We start from the raw sequence: 8,177 nt of genomic DNA on the forward strand, positions 1-8,177 counted from the left end.
CATCTACAAACAAACGGACAACTAGAAGCGGCCAACAAAATAATAGTGAAGGGTTTCAAGAAGCGACTAGACGAGGCCAAGGGATTATGAGCTAATGAACTCGAATCCGTCCTTTGGTCGTACCGAACCTCCCCTCAAACCTAAACCGGAGAGACCCTCTTTCGGCTAACATACGGCCTATAGGTCGTCATCCCAGGAGAAGTCAGAGATCCCAGTCCACGTAGAACCGTGGGAGAACATGACAAAGAAGCTGAGCGAGACTTCGCAGACGAAGTTAGGAGCATAGCACAGCTATAGAAGCTAGCCCTAAAACAAAGGATAAGACTAAAGTACAATCGCAGCATGGTGCAATGAGACTTCAGACCAGGAGACCTCGTCTTACGATGAAACGACGTCGGTCACCCTACTCCCGGAGAAGGGAAGCTCACGCCCAATTGGAAGGTCCCCCTACCGGATCAAGATGGTAATCGAGAAAGGAGCTTACAAGCTCGAACAGTTAAATGGGACCGAGCTTCCGAGATTTTGGAATGCCACCAACATGCGGTGTTACTACACGTAGGAGCATCCTTCCAAGTGACAAGATCAAAGTCATTTAGATTGTCTTTTTATTTCCTTTCATTGTTTGAGTTTGTTTACTGTTCTATCACATATTTTCTTTATTGGGCACTCTTTTCAACCCACATCGGAAGTTTTAACGAGGTCCAAACTTTAAATAAAATTTATTTTTTACACTTTCCTCTCCAAAGCATTGCCCCAACCAACGGCACGAGCAAAATATGGCTACCCTCGGGGACCGATCATCCCCGAGGCCAAAACAATTGGATATCGACAAAATTAAACAAGTATTTAACACAGCCGCCAAGGGGCCAACTATTCATACGCACGAAGCCCACCATGAGACCACAAAAGCATTCATAAAAACCGAGGAAATGGTCTAAATGGATTCAACATAAAAAATAGTAACAGCCAAACAAATGGCTTACAAACCAAATAAGTATATATCATGCCAAAAATGGCTTGCAAACTTAGAAAAAAATTACAAATAATCACTCTAGGTCCATGATTTGGCCATCCTTAATAGTCCGAAACGCACCCATCATGGACACGTCCACACCCGGAGCAAAGATCAAAGCCTGGGGCCTCATGGTCTCCTCAACAGCCAAAATTGCACCCTTGATATACTCCAGTAATGCTCCCTTCTCCTTCTTCAGCTTCGCCACCTCGGCCTTAACGCCTCCGCCTCGACGAGCCAGACAACAACCTTAGAGTCGGCATCCAAGGCCCGGTGGCGTTTACCCAATAGTTAAGTGAGAAGCAAAGTCTCCACCTCTAAAAGATGGAGAAGTTTGGCACCGGCATCCTCGGCATCTTTGGCAGCCCTCAAACGAGCCGACTCTGCCACCTCCAGCTTCTTCTTAAGCTTCTCGGCTTTTGCCTAGGACTGCCGAAGCTTTTCATCCAAAAGCCCTACCTCGGCCAACACCGGCTCCGCCTTACAAACAATAACAGTGGAACGAAGGAGGGCCTGGTACACCGACTTTGCTTGGCCGGCGACATCGTAGTTGTGAAAAAACTCCTTTGTATCGGGAAGGAGGTGCTGATCAATGAAGGTCGAAGCATCAAAACTTCGGTCATTACAGAGGGTACCGGCCCCTCCTCCTCCACGTTTTCCCCGCTACTCCCTTCGGTCACTCTCCTCCGCTTCCTATTTGCCTCGGCAGACGAAACCATAACGACCTCCTCCTCGGCCCCGTTGGCAACCGTCCCGGGCGAAGCGACACTAGTCGCCCCGATCGAAACCAGGTCCTGAGAGACAGTTCGAGAATTTGCCTAAGGCCGAGATTGAGGCGTTGATGGCAAACCCTCCTTGCCCTCCTCCTTGGCTACGGCAGCCTTCAACCTCACTAAGGTGGTCAACCCTCCGGTCATCTGAACTGAAAAAGGAAAAAGAAGAAAGAATGAGTCTCAAACTCGGGAAGTAAAAAGGTACCAAAGAAAGCAGTTAAGCACACACCAATGTAAGTTTGGCACGTCGCCGGATCGCCCATGATGTCCTAAGTATTCAATGAACCTTCCCCGAAAATCGACCACAAAACATTGCTGTTGTCTTTGCTCTCGGGAGACAACCCCTTGTAGGTTACACGCGTCAAGTACGACGCAATAGCCCAAAATTCTAGTCGGAAACTGACGTTCAACCTCCAAGGTCAACCAAAAGGGATGGTGCCCCCGAATAGGACGCACTTTAAAGTCCTTCCTTTAAACCCGTGAAAAGAGTCTTCAAATAACTCAAATATTTGCCGGCTCGACTGAGCTCAGAACAACACATAACTCTTTTTGTGTTTCGCTTCCTTGGTCGGAAGAGTACACAAAAAGAAAAACAGGAACACCTCCACTCGAGCTAGAAGTTCCAAGTACTTGTAGACCAACTCAAAGGTCCAGATGGCCGCCCAACTATTGGATGAAATTGAGATGGCGCCACCAAACATCAGTTAAGCAGTGCCTGCACAAACTTCAAGAATGGAAATTGCTCCCCCAGCCATGTGAACATAGATTCAAAACCCACATCCAATCGACAACTCAGGGGAGTCATGGTTTATATAGCAGACCCTTTCGTTCGCCCCAGGGAGTATGAGCTCGTACTGATGCTCCAGCCCTGGCCAAATGACTATATATATGTATACTCTAGCCGGCCTTAGCTTCGTAGGTTGAGTTCGGAGCTTCTTATCTGTATTTTGGAATTTTGATCCATATATATGCTTTAAACCTTCCATTTGATCTTGCTTATCCATCCATGCTTATCTTTCGTGAGTGATGCGATTTTTGCTTCGTTTTTTACTAACTTCCCTTTCAAGGCCCCTAGTTATAATTCTCTTCAATTATATTATATACGTATTTTTACTTTTAGAGGACGTAGCACCTCACCACCTCTGATTTACGTCGAAGGCGTAAAGCTCTGCGTGGTAGGGTGTTACAATTTTCACCATTTCTATCCAGAAAAACCCAAAAATACCTTCAAAATGAAAGACGCAACAGCAAATAAATCAAGGGTTAAAGGATGAAAAACAAAATGAACCTACAATAAAATGGGAGGTACCAACTTGATCCTGAAGAATCACACAAGGAAGAGGAAACTGCATTCAAGCAGTGGCAGAATAAAGGTACGTCAGGGAAGAACCAAACGCCAAATGAAGAACTACAGAAGCAGAGTGAGCGAAAGGAGAAGAAGAAAACCACAAGCGAGGGAAATAAAAAGAGAGAGAAATAGTTACAAAATAAACATAAAACGTTTCAAGAAGAAACACGAAGAGGCAAAAGGCAAAATTGGAAAGAGAAACCAAAAAGTCCCTTTCGCATTAAATGTCATCATGGCACCTAGGGGAACGCAACTGACAAAACTCCCTTCAAGGAAAGCAACAGACAAGCCACGAAATGGCCAAGCGCTCCTCGAATCCCCAACCTCGACCGAGGAACCCGGATGATGCGCTCCTTGCCAAGCCACGCAACGGCAACCAAAAGTACCTTCAGCGATAAAGACCGAGCACACTCACTCTCTTGCTCCGGGGGCAACTGTTACGGACCCAGTTCCCGGGTCCCCCATCGGAGCAGCCTTCGACCTGATTACCCGGGCTCTAACCCCCTTCGCGGTCCAACCGGCCCAACAATTCCTAGCCAACATTCAATATATCTCTTATCTTAATTGATAAGATAATATAACTACCTCGAGCTATATAAAGGGGAGCCAGAAGCCCCCTCAAGTACGTTACTCACTCCTTACACACATACCTCCTAGATCCATTCTAACTTGAGCGTCAGAATGTCTTTGCAGGTACTCATTATTAAAACTCAAAATTCTAAACGAATAGAACCAATTGTACAATATATACATCTAAAAAGACTATGATGTCAGTTTTTTTTATTGATCATCGGTCTTTGTTTTGTTGAATCAGGTTTTACGTTTAAGTCTATTTTTGTGAGAACAGAAAGTGATTAAGTGAGGCACTTTAAACCAAGGTTCTGAAAACTAAACCGGTCATCGAACCGTTTTAGTTATTGGTTTACTGGTTTATAGGTTCAACCGGTTTGACTGTGATTGAACCGAAAAAACTATTTTATAATAAAATAATAAATAAAATATAAATAAACACATTAAAATATAATTGTAGTTTAATATAAACTTTAAAATATCATCCAAATTAAAAGTATTACATAAACCAAAATGTTATGATCCCATTCAAATACAAACTCAAGTCAAATAACAAAAAGATCCAACCAAACATAAAATGTCAACACCCAAATTTATCATCAATCATATTTATTCATATTCACAATTTTATCACATTCATTCATATTCACAATCCCTGGCCTTATTAAGCATGTATGTTCCACAATTAATGTCTACACCTAAAAATAAACCAATAACAAAAATTGTGTATTAAATTCAGTGAAACCATTCATCCACTTGAAAAGAGAACATTAGCAACAACATCCTTTGCTAATTTTGCATACTTCTGATATTCATAAACAGTGGCTACTACATCTTATGATTTAATATTAGGAAGGGTACTAGTTATGCCCATCATAATTACTTAGTCTTTTAAAAGTATAAATAAGAGACATTCAAGAGATGGTTTCAGTTATGGAAGGCACCCAGTCCTTTTGTCAATTTGGAAACATTCAAAATTGTGTTCTATCATTCCTACCAACCCGATATGCGTCCAATTTTGCCAGAAATTTGCTGGAATGAAGTTACAGAATGGAAAATTGAGTGGGAAGAGATTAAAGCTAGACTAAGGCAACAACAGCAACCACCACAAATCGATCAAGAAGCAACCAAATCTCAGCTATCAACAGAACAAAAAATCGCAGCAACATCAACAGAAATTCAAGAAAAAAGAGAGGCCGAAATTGATGCAAATTCAGATTCAACAAGCAATTTAGCAACAAATCCAACAACAGATCACAAATTCAATTTCACAAGATCAGTTCCCAAATCAACAAGTCCAGAATATGAAATTGATGAAGAAGAAAAAATAGATTTCAATTTTGAATTCAACCACAACAACAACAAGAAGAATCAATAGAAATTGCAGATCAAGTAGAAATTCAAAATTCAAATCCAGAAATTCAATAAAAAAATAACTCTAAATCCAAAAAATTAGGTACGCTTAGAGACAATTGCAAAAGTAGCAGATCGCAACAATAGTGGGAAAATCAGAACAACTTTCAAAGATTCAAGCAGAACTGCTTTTATTATGGGATCTTCAGCAGCGGCTTTCGGCGGGGTGACTTCTCCTCTCTCGCAGCTTCGGTCTCTCTCGCTTCCTTCCTCACGTGACAACGATGACGATGGCTTTGCGCAGCTCCAAAAAACCCTAGCAGCGGCAGTGATGGATTGACAGCGATGGAGGCACGGTGGCAACGGTGGCTGGACAGAAGTTGCGCTGGTGGCTTCGATGACATTGAGACGATGAAGGACTGGAGAAGCTCGAGGGAGTTCTGCTTCACGTTGTGAGAGTATAGGGAAGACTATCTGGAGGGGTAATGGTTAGGGAACTTAGGATGTTAGGGTTGCACGAAGAGAACGCTGCCGTTTTTTGGAAAAATTCAAAAATCGGCCGGATCACAGTTCGATTCGACCAATCGATTCCTAACTGGTTCAAAGGTCCAACTCCGATTTCTCAATCTTCCGGTTATAAGTTTTGTTCGAACCGTATTTGTTAACGGTTCACAGTTCGATTGGTTCAACCGACCGGTTCGAACCGATTTTCAAAACCTTGCTTTAAACTTTTTATGTTACCGTTTATCATTGTGCTTTGGAGCATAATTAGTGCACATAATAAAATAAAACAACAGAATAAACTAAAAATTTAATTTTGATGTACTATTAATATAGAGTAATTTTACGCGTATATCTAATTACGTAATATTACATCAGAAAAAAATAATTATGTTTTATATTAACTGTATAAATGATCATTTAAAAAAATAAATATAATTATACAATTGTATAAAATATTTTGTTAATAACTAATCAAAATAAGTATATCCTATAAGAAAATTAAAAGATTCACATTTCATCTCATCCTTGTGATAGCTATCTATTCTATCGCGCTACCAAGAGATTAAACAAAAAGTATATTCTCAAATACCGTATTTATCCATATGTAAACTTTCACATCTATGCGCATATAGTAATTATTAGGGGTGCACAGACTCGGCCCGGTCCGAAGGCTCGGTCCGGTCCCGAACACTTTAGGGGCTAATTTGGTGTGATTTCATCGGGTTTAGGGTCGGGTAAGGGTCTCAAAAATAGACCTGGTCATTATTTCGGGTCGGGTCCGGCGGGCCATAGCTCGGGTCACCCGAAGTCGGCCCGGTGGCCCGGTCATCATACACAATTAATATTTTGTGTTATTAGTGATGGATCATAACTATTCTTATGTGGAATTTAAGTATTGTAAACCTTAATATTTTGTTTTATTAGTCATTATAAGACTATAAGTTAATGTTTTATGTTTAGAATGCATAAGACTTTAGACTAATGCATAATATTGTGTTATTTGTATTGATTTAAATATTTGGTATTATTAGACAATATTAGTATTGATTGTGGTTTTGCTTTAGTATTGATTGTGGTTATGCTTTAATTTTAAAGAATGGTTGGTTCTTGTTATATTTTTTAAGTGAATTTTACCATGCTAAATAATAGTTGGAGTCTTGGAAATTTGGATATTTTTACATGCTAGCTTACAAGAAGGTATCAACGTACACTACAACAATATAGATTATTTTTGAGGGTTATAATGTGTAAAAGAAAATTAAAATTTGTCAAAAAAACAAATTTTGACACTATTTTAACTATGAAAATATGTTAATAAAAATTTTGTCAAAAATAGTATTTTTAACATATAAGTGATTGTGAAAAAAATTTAAATCTTATTTTGATAAATATTGACTGTTAAAAATAATTTGTTAGAAAATTTTGAGAACATATTTTCTGTGATACTTATTAATTGTCAAAAATACTATTTATTTTGACACTTATTGACTATAAAATATTTTCAACAAAAAAAATTTAACAAAGAATGAAATGAGATCTTGAAACTAAAGAATAAATTGAGATTTTGAAGATAAAGAATGAGTAGTATAATCCTAAACTGAGAGCAGTGTGATGTCAAAATTAACAGAGCCCAAAGAAGAAGAAAAATAGTGGAGTAAATTGAAAACAAATAAGTATCAAAATTGAGAAGTAATTTTCTACGGTCAAATTATTCATCAAAAAACATAGAAAATTTGACATTTGTAATATTTATCAAAAATATATATTAATTTTGACATTTAATTATGGTGTTAAAAAATAAAGTGTTAAATTAACTCTATTTTCTTGTAGTGGTAATGTAATGTTAACGGCCCGATTTTTACCCGATTTTCACCCGGTATAATTGTGGCCCGAAAGTGTATTGGTTTCATCGGGTCTAGGGTCGGGTTCGGGTCTAATAAATAGACCCGATGTATATTTCGGGTCGGGTCTGAGTTACATCAAACCCGGCTTCACCCGACCCATGTGCACCCCTAGTAATTATTAGGGAGTTAGTTAGTGTTAGCTAGTATAGCTACTTTTGTAAACAATGTGAGTAATAAATTTTAGAATTGACTTAATAAGATAAATTTTTTTTTTATTTTTAAATCATTTCTTAAATTTTAATATTAGGATAATTATTTACACACCTAATAAATTAAATATCTAACTATTGTTAACTGTATATGAGTAAATTGAATTAAAAAAATAACCATTCAATTAAAAATAATAAACATAATCATCTGTATACCTAATTACCTATTAAATTAAACATTCGATATATTTATTACTTACATTGTTTAATATTCTTATTATTTACCTATATTTTTTGATAGCCAATTGCTATGCGCATGCTTTCATACCTTAGCTTTGGTCTCATCAGTAATTATGAGTTCCAAGACAGATACACATTATTATTAGGCGAATTTTCTCATGCCTTTAACTTTAGTGCCAAAATTATCGAAGTTATTTTTTACAGTAAATTTTAAATATTAAAAAATTATTTATTTTTATATTTTTTAATTTAAATATTAATTTTTATCTCTTTTTAGTAAGTTAGACAAGTGTATATAGGCACCGTATCATAGCATACACCTTA

At 38.2% G+C, this 8,177-nt stretch overlaps 1 long non-coding RNA gene and 1 pseudogene across 1 annotated transcript in view; both read right to left on the reverse strand.

Moving 5' to 3' along the window:
* Window positions 1-5,772, reverse strand: part of LOC110264908 — a 10,705-nt gene extending 4,933 nt beyond the window's left edge. The window contains exons 1-2 of the long non-coding RNA XR_002351241.1: window positions 5,653-5,772; window positions 1,221-1,226 (exon numbers count right to left, since the gene is read on the reverse strand). This is a non-coding gene — a long non-coding RNA (uncharacterized LOC110264908). The remainder of the gene's footprint in view (window positions 1-1,220; window positions 1,227-5,652) is intronic.
* The window catches only part of LOC107609509, a 23,021-nt pseudogene that overhangs the window by 11,207 nt on the left and 3,637 nt on the right, over window positions 1-8,177 (reverse strand).

The sequence above is a fragment of the Arachis ipaensis genome, chromosome B07 (genome assembly GCF_000816755.2).
Source record: "Arachis ipaensis cultivar K30076 chromosome B07, Araip1.1, whole genome shotgun sequence".
Taxonomy (NCBI): domain Eukaryota; kingdom Viridiplantae; phylum Streptophyta; class Magnoliopsida; order Fabales; family Fabaceae; genus Arachis; species Arachis ipaensis.